Raw genomic sequence first — 11582 nt, forward strand, 5'->3', positions numbered from 1 at the left:
GTTTTGTGGGTGAATGAAAAAGTGCCAGACATCACTGGGCTGCAAGATCATAGCTTTCTATACTGGCATGTTTGAGATCAGTTCACAACTAAAATGGTGCCTTGAATTGCTACCTGTTGAGAGGTTTTGTCATAACAAAGACTCTAATATGTGATTGCTGATTTTCTAAAAGACAAGTCTTCACATACTTAAATGAACCTTTTATAGAAGCTTTACTATTAGGAGGATATAACCAACCCAAATTCCAGCTCAGTTTGACAGGGAAGAGTTGACTCATGAATTGGTCATTTGACAGATATTTTCAGCCACATGAATAAGGTAAATTGTTTGATTGGAGGCCTTGACATGACATTGTAGATACTGATGGGAAAAACAAAAAAACAAAAAAAGAAAACAAAAAAACACTTATTGTTAGGTACACATTGTCACTCTGGAAAGAGATACTGAAAGCAGACAACCTTGTAGGATGGTCTAGTGCTGGAGAAAATTCTTCAGGCTACGGATGAAAATAACAGAGTTCCGAAATTTTCACTCTAAACAGAAATCTGTAGACACCTAAAAGCACCACAAGCCACACTGAAGATGTCTTCTGCATGTTCATAGGTAGAGAGCAGCAAGTATTCCTGACTTGCCAAAGAAGAATGAATCAAAAACCATTCCACTGTGTCAATTTTGCATTCTAGCCAAGCAGTGTATCCTTCTCCTTGAATTTACATTTTAACTTATTTTTTTTTCATTTTCAATATTTGAAAAAATGTTAGGAAGATAGAATTCTTTAGACATGTTGCTTTGTCATCTATATGAAGAAAATCAAATTCTACTATAGTTAATTGTGCTAATGTGTAAAAATGGGGGGTCCTTGGATTTCATTAGATTTTAAAGGACCCAAGACCCATAAAGACTAAGAAGCATTGTTTTATAGACATACTACAAATGATGAGGCATATATATTGGTTCCTCTTCAAATATAGTACAGGAGTTGTTCAAAACTATGTTGCAAGAGACAACTCAAACTAGTTTAAGTAAAAACTGAAGTTTAGTTGCTTTAATAAGTGAGATATTTCATGGTAAAGCTGGGTCTGGGATCAAAATGATATAGTGAAGTAGGCTTGTGCTCATTTGTTCTCACTCTCTCTCTCTTTCCACATTGTGGAAAAAATGGCCACCCACAGATTAGTAATCCCAACAGAAAGCTGCAGCCCTTACCCTCCCTGAAGTTATTCGATCAAATGCGCTACTTATCATTCTCACTGAGGCTGGGACAGGTGTCCACTTTTATGATTACAGATAGGTGGAATGATCCTCATTTAACTCACTCCCCATAAGGAAATGGAATTCTCTTACCAGTAATAGAGCAGTAGAAGTGGAGAGCTATCCATTGTCCACCTAGGAAAAACATGCCCTTTACCCCATAGGTGTAAACTGGGTGTGTTGAACAAGCATGACATAAGGATTGTGATCACAGTGACAATTAAGTTTTGTCCCTTACTTTGGCTTCAAAACTTACTCAGTTCAGGTAATCTTCCCTTACCTTGAAAGACTATTGGACAGGTCCATAATTTTTGTTGTCACTCACTTGCAAAAATTAAAAGTTCTTCAGTTATTGTTAGTAAACACAATTTCAATTTAAAAATTAGACACCCAGTACAAAATATTAAGCCAAATCTTAAGCTTGATATAGCATTGAACATTCTTTTCTTCCCAAGCTTGGATCTGCTCTCTCTGGAGGCATGCCATGGGGAAGGAAGGAGGGAGGTAGAGGGAACAGGGGTGCATCCTTTGTGTTCTCTGATCCTGCCCTTTCTCTCTTCAGAGATTCCTTAACACACTATCTCTCTCTTACACTGCCCTTGATCCAGTCAGGCAGATGACTCTTCCAGATGATCTTCTACCATTTTGTTCTACACCCTTAGGCCTATGTACATTCATCTTCATTCTTTCTCTGCTGAGATTTACTGGCCCTCATTGGACAAGATTCATGACATCCTACACATATCCCACCTCTGGTTCATCTCTGAGTAGTCGTCATCCTAACATCCTAACATAACTTAGCCTCTCCTGATTAACACACGTCAACAACTCTCTCCAATAAAATCTCTTGACCAAATTCCTCTTTACTACACCCTGACTCCTTTTTATATTCCTTAAGGAACAGGTTTTTAGAGATGGTTCCTTTCTAATTCTGCATATGTAAGCTTCATGTGGGCAGAAAATTTTAACTGCTTCGTTCACTGCTTCATCCCCAGCACCCAGAATAACAAGTGGCATGTAATAGGCATTCTATGTTGAATAAATCAGTATGAAGTTGGAGACTGTCATTTAGGTAATCTGATGTTGATCACTGGTGCCTCTGTCAAAATAGAGACAGGAAAGATCCAGTTATAACATCATATTAGACATGCACAAACAATTCCCACATTTCCTCTGCCTCATATAGTAAATACAATTATCCCACTTACAACCGAAAATGCACTTACACTTCCCCAGAGGCAGAGAACAAAAAATCAAATCCAGCTACTGTGTAAATGGTATGTCTAGGAGCTCTTAAGCATACTCTTCTTAGTCCAAGGTGCTTTGTCATGTCTGGCAACATTTGACTAAATTATAGGTTTAATCACTCTATGTACTGGTTATCTATTGTTGAGTCACAAAACCACTCCAAAACTTCATGGTTTAAAACAATGATATTTATTTTGTTCATAGGCCTGCAATTTGGGAAGGGCTTGGTGGGGGCATGTCATCTCTACTCCTTTCAAGCTAAAAAGGCTTGAAGGCTGATGACTGGCATCATCTGAGGACTCAGTCACCAACATTTGGTTGATATTGACTCTCAGCTGAGACGGTGGCCGGGATACAGATACACAGATTCTCATAAGGGTACTTAGCTTCCTCAAAGTATGGTGATTTGGTTCCAAGGGTGAGTATCAAGTGGTTCAGGCAGTAACTGTATTCTTTTTATGTGCAGCCTCAAAAGTCACAGTGTCACTTTTTTCACGGTCACAGGCTCTCCCAGATCCAAAGAGAAAAAACACAGACCCCCTGCCATCTCAATGAATATGTGTCAACATTGCACCATAATAAAAGCTTGAAGGATGGGATACATATTATTGTGATCATCTTTGGAAAACACACTCTTCCATACCCCAAAATATCAGTTTACGACAATGAAGACAGGCAGAATTCCCACATTTGGAAAAAGAACAAGAGTGTAACAACAAATGGTCCCACGCCTTACACCATGTCTTGAGGCCAGGAACAGCAAGGCCCACCCTCCTGAGTTTTATTCCTCTGTCAGTCCTGCAGCCACGGGCTGCATGTCCACCTCAGTCTTACCTGAAAGGGGTTTGGGGAGTAAGTCTCTATTTTTAACAGATCTCTTTTTGCTAGCAGTGGTTCTGAAGCTCTGAGAAAACACAATTAAGAGAATTAATCATCACAGTACTTTCAGGATCCAGGCTTCTCTTGAACCACCTAAAATCTGAGATGCCGGTCAATTACATTTCTCTTACTTTCACCGGCTCAAATGCTAGCCCATGGTCTGCTTGCCCTCAGATACACTCACTGCCTTCTTGTTCTTCTCAAACTTCATAGGCCCTTTCCCATGTTCCCATGTGATCTGCCTTTTGTTAGAAGGAAGAAACCAGGGTATCTCTCCCTATGCCTTGCATGGCATCTTTGGCTGCGTTTCCTTCATAATCCCATTGCCCAGGTTTCAGGGACACTTCATTCTCCTTTGTTCTCCTGGTGTAGGGAGATGGTCTGCCCTGCTTTTGCTCATCTCTGGGTTGACATATCATCAATTTGACATCTCTCAATGATTCCATCATCTAACTAATTCCACTATTAAATGTCCTTTGTTTCAAATTCTTAGAAGTACTTAAGTATTATTTAAGCTACTGTTATTCTGACTTTGAGTTAGAGCAACTGAATCTACTGATTTTTACAAATTGAATTAAGTCTGTGGAGTGTTCTCTATCTAAATTGTGACTTTTCCCATTTTAAAGTTTATTAAAATAAGCTGATTTATTAAATTAGCTTATTCACGTTCAGAGAAAGGAAGTGTTTACTGAACATTTATTACCGGCAATAGATTTCATAAATCATTCAATTCTCACGATTCAATAAAGTTGGAGGATCACCCCCCTCTTATAGTGAAAAACCTGAAACTAAGATTAATTAAGTAGCTTATCCAGTATCTTACTCTTTATTATTCTTTCCACGACACTGTACTATGCGTTGCCTATTTTATTTATTGCCTATGGTCTTTATCCTGCTTTGAAAATTGCCATTTGATATTTAGTAATAAATTTTAATGTTTTAGTGAACATCTCCAAATCAGATTTGTGTCCTTCATAAGTACCTTTTCATCTATACTTTGATAAATCAAAGCTTTTGGTTGAGAATTAGTTACTATAGGAATCCAATTAATAATCAAACATGGAGGGGGAGTTAAGGCACTTCAGGAAGAGTGCACACAACCAAATCACCAATAATTACTTAAAATTTTCACTATTTGCATCCTAAGCTCATAAAGTCTAAAAAATACATTTAATTTGTAGAAAAAAACCATTCATGAATAAATAAATTAGTATTAGTACTGAAATAAACCTGTTCTCTGCTTGCACAGTAGGTCTGACATTAGTTAGAAGGAAATCATATTGAATTAATACAACGTCCGCACGAGTATAAATCATATTGTCAGCTACCACAGTGTCACAAAAGCGCTTCACCATAAAGTGATGGTTTGGTTGCAGCCACATTTGCATTGAGAATGATGAAAAGCATCTGAGCTTGTTTGGTGTCACCTTGAAACATGTTTGAAAGCTCAGGGATACACATCTTTCACGTATATTTTATTTCATGTAGACTAATTTAGTGACAATTTTAGTTTTTCTGAGTTCCTTTTGGGGAAAGAAAGAAAAAGTCTTGAGTGTGAGGATTCAAGCCAAAGAAATGTGTCAGGCTGAAAGTGACAAAAGTCTCTGCAGTAGGCAAGATTCTAAGATGTTCCCCAATATTCTGTCTCTGGTGTGCACACCCTGCAGAATCCCCAAGACTGCAAATTTAATGTGTTTTAATCCTGTGATTAGGTTATGACGTATGACACCATTAACCTGGAGATGGGGGGGGATTATCTTGGAAGGCCTGACCCAATCATTTGAGCCCTTTAAAAGTAGAGAATATTCTATGACTGCTCACGGAAGAGCAAGTGGAGAGACTGGAAGGGCAGTTCTCCATGCTGAGATGGGGAGGACGTCATGCTCAGGAACTGGGAGCAGCTTCTAGGAGTTTAGAACTGTTCCCAACTGATGGCAAGCAGGGAAATGGGGATATTAGTCCTACAACAGCAAAGTGACACATTCTGTCAATAACAATGATGAGGTAGGGAAAGCACCTGAACTCCACATGAGAACATAGCTAGCTAATGCCCTGATTTTAGCCTGAGCAAAAGCCAGCCATGCTGTGCCTGGACTTCTGACCTACAGGAATGTGAGCTAATAAATGGATGTTGTCATAAACTGCTAAATTTGTGGTGATCTGTTACACAGCAATAGAAGAGAACTACATCTCCAAAGGTGGCCTGAAAGATCCCTTTCAGCACCCTGAGAACTGGGTGAGCTTGATGGGACTGGCATGGGGTTGATGGGACATGGAGGGACTTTTGTGCACAGACTTGCTCCACATGGTCATGTTAGGACTCTCTGGTCTACTCTGAACAACTGGAGTGGGCTTAGGCAGTATGGGGCTTTCATTACTCAGCTTTAGTCCAAAAGCATGTATAGCGTCCCAGCTTACCAAGCACATTTTGATACAGGGCTTGCATGAAGCTGAGGCTTTACTCCAGCAAGCATTTTTGTCTGTAACCATATATACATTGGATGATAGAAAAATCCTGTCATAAATACTTGGTCTCCAAATCTGAATCCACTGCTCTATAGGAAGATGTGTCATAGTCACTGAAAAGGGTGTATTGTATTTTGTAAAATAATCTGCCTTTTTATTGCTTTATTTATTACCCAATAGAATTTGAATTTTTGAGAGTTCTTGCTTGCAAATTGGCAATTTACAGATATGCAAAAACATAATCCCACAAACCTAAAATACTGTTTAGTGTTATGCTGACAATTACTTTACTTTCTTACCACAAAGATAATTATAAAGCATATTATTCAATTTTTTTGAACAAAATGAAGCATTCCTGAAAGATTGGACCAAAAAAACCTTTTTTAAATAACATATTTGCTACTGAACATAGTATATTTTAGAGATGCAATTGTCAGCCCTTGCCATTTGCCTTTATCTCTTTAACTATGATGAATGTGAAGCCAGAGCAGCTTATTTAGATAGTGAAGTTAACCTTATTAATAACAGTACGTGCCTCATAGTGTTCCAAGTCATACTTCAGAATAAAATGTGTCCTAAGTTTTATTGGTTTGCTCAATAGCTGGAAAAAGCGACATACTTAGTATTATCACCAATACTGGGTGATCAGAGCGTGAACATACTTTTGCCACAATGAATATTTTAAGTATAGGAGACTTCTGTATTTTACTTAGGCCTCGAATACTAGAAGAATTTTGTATACTGCAATGCCACATCAATTATTAACCAAAGTGTGGTATGTGGGTTATGTGAGATGACTTTAGATGGCAAACCTAAGAATATTTTTTACTTAAGTAGATAGTTAGAAAATAATATTGTGTTGAGTGTAATATTTATGGTAGGTAAAACCATAATGCTGGTTTTTAAAAATTAAACATATTTAAATAGGAATGGAATGGGGTGAAATAAAATGATTAGGTAAATATTATTTTAAGTGTTATACAGACATACCAAAATTGGGAGAGTGTTTAAAAAAATGATTAAAATTTGGGAAACACTGTTTCTAAACTTCTTACCTCTATTTGATTTCCAGTTCTAAAATTAATTGTATTCCTTTACTTTTCCAAAATATATTTTCAAAGGCATCAAGGTAATGTCAGCAATTAAATTTAAGAAATTGAAAGCATTTATTTTTGATTACTTGAATATTTTACTAAATGATTCACAAACTACATTCTCCTATATAAAGGTTCTAGATCTGAACTTCTCTGAGTGCTATGATGCATTTAAAATCCAATCAGAATAATCTATTTATGAAGTAAATAAATTACAAAATCATAAATTAGAAAATTATTTATGAAACTCTCTTCATATAAGAGTTTAAGTTTTGAAATAAGTGTATTTTAATTTAGTTAGTAAAATAGTTGACCATCAACAATCATCACTTACTTATATTGCTTATGGGTGTATATTTTTGTATATATAAATATGAATTTTAAAAACACATTTTAGTGTATTTATGTAAAGGATTTTCATATGTTTATATATTTTTAGTTGTTATAGATTATGCTGCAACTGGAATTAATATCTACACTTTGATCAGTATTTGTGATTTGATAATAGAACATACTGATAGGTTTTATTAATCAACACTGGTATCCAGTATAAAACAGAAATAAGTCACTTCATACTTTGACAATGAGCAAAAATGCTATTTGGTTATGAGATATTTTGCACACCTACAAAATGAGAATTAGAATTCTCCCATTCCATGCTTAGGGCCCTCCGTGTTTTCTGAGTCCTCCGCCCAGATTATCAGCAATGAAAATGCATAATGTTTTCTATTGTGGTCTGCCTCATTTAGTGTTAGTTACTACAGTGATTGCCTCTGTCTATATCTCACTGTGTGATTGACACCAAAAGCAATCTTGGGTTGGAGAAACAGATTCTTCTTCTTTAGGTGCACCCTGGAATGCGTTATAATTACATACTCAAGGGAACTTATGCTGAACACAGTTTTACCTTTACATTATGGACTCTGCCTGCAGGCAGTGACAGAAAAGAATAATGAGATGAAGCCAAAGATTTCTGCAAACTCTTCTCTGCAAAAAAAATGGGGAGAGGGTAGACTCAAGGGAAAGAAATACTGTAAAAGTTCCATGTCAGATAGAAGAAAAATAACATACTTAATTTGAAAGGAATGTGAGAAGATTGTGTTAGGGAACAGACTAAGCTGATACAACAAAGAGACCAATGATGCATTAGCACACAAAAACAAAATAAGAAAAATAATTTTATTTTTCTCTCAAATATCAGTCCAGAGTGAGCAGGCAATGCAGGGCAAGCAGGAGGACCCCCCCGTCCCTCCCCCTGGATTACATATTTAAAACTAGCTCAGCAGACTGTGTCTTTAGTCAAGACCCAGGCAAAAAAAGAGAGAGAGAGAGAGGAGAATACACCTAATTATGTCAAGAACAAAACTGGGAAGTCACAAGTACCTCTTCCCTTAACATGCCATTGTCAAGAAACTACCCTTACTTATCTACAAAGGAAATTGGAAAAATATAATCTCTGGCTGGGCAAGTACTCACCAAAAACTCAAGTAGTTTTATTATTAAAAGGAAAATGGGCCAAAGAATATTGGAAAACAGAAGTCTTGCCTTTGGCCTCTAGTGCCCAAGTATCCACCTGCATCAATCTTCCCATACAGAAAGTACAGGCCTCCCCAAGGAATGTAGCTGAAAGTTCATCTAGTTATTGTTCCCATTTCAAAATCTAGGATCTCCTAGTGATGTTTATTTCTGTCCACCTGATCTACAAGTGGATCTCAAAGACTAGCAATTTACTATCTTATAGACAAGTTACTTGCACTCCCATACATCCCAATACAAAATGATGAAGTATTGTACTACTAGGTATTTACCCAAAGGCTACAAAAATACAGATTCAAAGGGGCATATGCACCTTGATGTTTATAGCAGCAGTATCACCAATAGCCAAACTATGGAAAGAGCCTTACTGTCCATTGACTGATGAATGGACAAGGAAGATGTGGTATGTGTGTGTGGATATATACACACACAATGGAATATTACTCAGCCATCAAAAAGAATGAAATCTTGCTATCTGCAATGACATGGATAGAGCTAGAGCATATTATGCTAAGCAAAATAAGTCAGTCAGAAAAAGACAAATACCATATGACTCTACTCATATGTGTAATTTGGGGAACAAAACAGATGAACATATGGGAAGACAAAAAAGAGAGGGAAGCAAACCATAAGACACTGTTAACTATAGAGAACAAACTGAGGGTTGATGGAGGGGAGGTGGACAATGGATGGGCTAAATGGGTGATGGGTATTAAGGAGGGCACTTGTGTTGAGCACTGGCTGTTATCTGTAAGTGATGAATCAATAAATTTTACTCCTGAAACCAGTATTACACTATATATTAACTAACTAGAATTTTAATAAAAATTTGAAACAACAAATGATAAAGTAGGATGAAGAGCTGCAATCAAAACTACCATTCTGAAAATAAAGAATGGGAAACATAGCAATCACATTGATATTCTATTTGGCAGGAATTGAGATTTCCTTTCTAGGAAATAAATTCCTTGGTTAGGCTTTGGTTCTGATCCCTAGCAGGAACACATTTGTCCACTGCTCCCCATGGCCACTGGCCTTACCCCTAGGAGATTCATTCTTTTCATTATCTACTATGGTATCAACTTAAGTCTGGGTCCAATCAGGAGAGAGAAAACATGCAGTAATTTGAGCAAGAGTTTAATATCAAGAATCACTGGGGTGCCTGGCTGGCTCAGTTGGTAGAGCACGCAACTCTTGATATGGAGGTTGTGAGTTCCAGCCCTGTGTTGGGTGTAGAGTTTACTTTAAAAATAAATAAAGTCTAAAAAAATATCAAGAATCACTAAACAGGGATGTGGAAGAATGAGGAATTGGCTATTAAGAAGTAAAGAGAAACCCAAAGAATACAGGAATAGTAGATATAAGGGACAGCTATCACCCCTATGGCTGAGACAGAGCCCTAAGGAAGAACCCCTCCCCCCAAAAGACTGAGATCCAGACCTTGTTAAAAGGCTCAGTATGGCTCACTGAATGGCAGAGAAGTCACTGTGGGATTGAGTCAGTAGAATTTACCAGAAATCCACTCCCTGGTGTGTTAGGGATAGCAATTCATGGGGCTTTTGCCCTAGGTATTCCACTATGAAACTGCCCAATGGAACTATTACTTCTGGGTGGTGCTGACCATTATATGCTGAAGGAGATGGACAATGGAGAAGAGCCTGCCAGGTGACCACCAGAATGAGAAAAGAATACCTCTTTCTAGCCCTGGTAAATTTGGGCTTCCTAATGCAGGGTACAAGTTGGGGGAGGGGGGAAGGAGTTATTGTAATGGTGAAAGTAATTAATCCTGATCACTATACACTAGAGTTGCTTGTATAAAATGAGGTGAGTGAAGAGTGTATCCTGAGCCCAGGGAATGCACAAGGGTGTCTCTTTGTGGATTTTATGCCCATCGATCATGACGAGTGGGCAATTATAGCAACCACAGCACAAATATGATAAGGGGTCAGACTCTTTAGGGGTGAAGACCTGGATAATCCCACCAAGTAAATGACCAAGATCAGCTGAAATGCAAGCCGAGAGATAAGATCAAGAAATCTAGAAAATGTGGTGGAAGAAAGAAATGATAAATATCAAAAACAGGCAGGACTAGCTGCAGTAATAGGACTGCAACTTATTTCAGTATTCCCGTCATGTTAAGTGTCTTGAGACTGGCCAGTCATAATTTTACAGAAAATCTATAATGGATTGAGACTAACGCAGATCTGCGTGGTGCAAAGGGTGTGCTGTTGGACATCTCTTGTGCACCATTTTAAATCTCCCTGATGACACCTCGTATTCCAGACACTTGTGAGGCAAGGAGATCTACACAAACTGACCAGTTTTAGAGAGCACACAGACAGTGTCTCATCTTGGCTCTGTGCTATGTATCTCTCACTTTCTGCCCAGGGAGAATGCAATGGATATGCGCTCTTTTTCTTCCAAGTTCTTATTTAAATTCCAGTTAACATACAGTGTAATAGTTTCACATGTAGGATTTAATCATTTATCACTTACATACAACACCCAGTGTTCGTGACAAGTGCCCTCCTTGTACCCATCACCCATTTAACCCATCCCCCTACCCACCTCCCCTCCAGCAACCCTCAGTTTGTTCTCTATAGTTAAAGAGTCTGCTTTGTGTTTTGCCTCTCATTCTCTTTTCCCCTATGTTCATCTGTTACTTTTCTTAAGTTCCACATGAGTGAAATCATATGCTACTTTTGACCGACCTATTTTGCTTAGCATTAATACTCTAGCTCCATCCATGTCATTGCAAATAGCAAGATTTCATTCTTTTTTATGGCTGAGTAATATTCCGGTGTGTGTGTCTAGACACACCACATCTTTTTTTATCCATTCATCATTTGCACTCTTTCCATAATTTGGCTATTGCTGATATTGCTTCTTTAAGTATCAGGATGAGTGTAACCCTTCAAAACGGTATTTTTGTATCCTTTGGGTAAATACCTAGTAGTGCAATTGCTGGATCGTAGGGTAGTTCTATTTTTAGAACTGCATCCTTGCCAACATCTGTTGTTTCTCATGTTGTTAATTTTAGCCCTTTTGACAGGTTTGAAATATCTCATTGTAGTTTTGATTTGTATTTCCCTATAGATGAGTGATGTT

The 11582-nt window shown here is 37.8% G+C and overlaps 1 long non-coding RNA gene across 4 annotated transcripts in view; it reads right to left on the bottom strand.

Moving 5' to 3' along the window:
- Positions 1–11582, bottom strand: part of LOC135363824 (uncharacterized) — a 38572-nt gene that overhangs the window by 7434 nt on the left and 19556 nt on the right. For 3 of the 4 annotated variants that reach the window (XR_010409955.1, XR_010409954.1, XR_010409951.1), the window contains exon 3: positions 238–3403. This is a non-coding gene — a long non-coding RNA (uncharacterized LOC135363824). The remainder of the gene's footprint in view (positions 1–237; positions 3404–11582) is intronic. The other variant, XR_010409953.1, reaches the window with a different exon arrangement.

Source organism: Mirounga angustirostris, unplaced genomic scaffold (genome assembly GCF_029215605.1).
Source record: "Mirounga angustirostris isolate CCGP_5_RB_7025 unplaced genomic scaffold, mMirAng1.0.hap1 SCAF_3, whole genome shotgun sequence".
Classification (NCBI taxonomy): Eukaryota; Metazoa; Chordata; class Mammalia; order Carnivora; family Phocidae; genus Mirounga; species Mirounga angustirostris.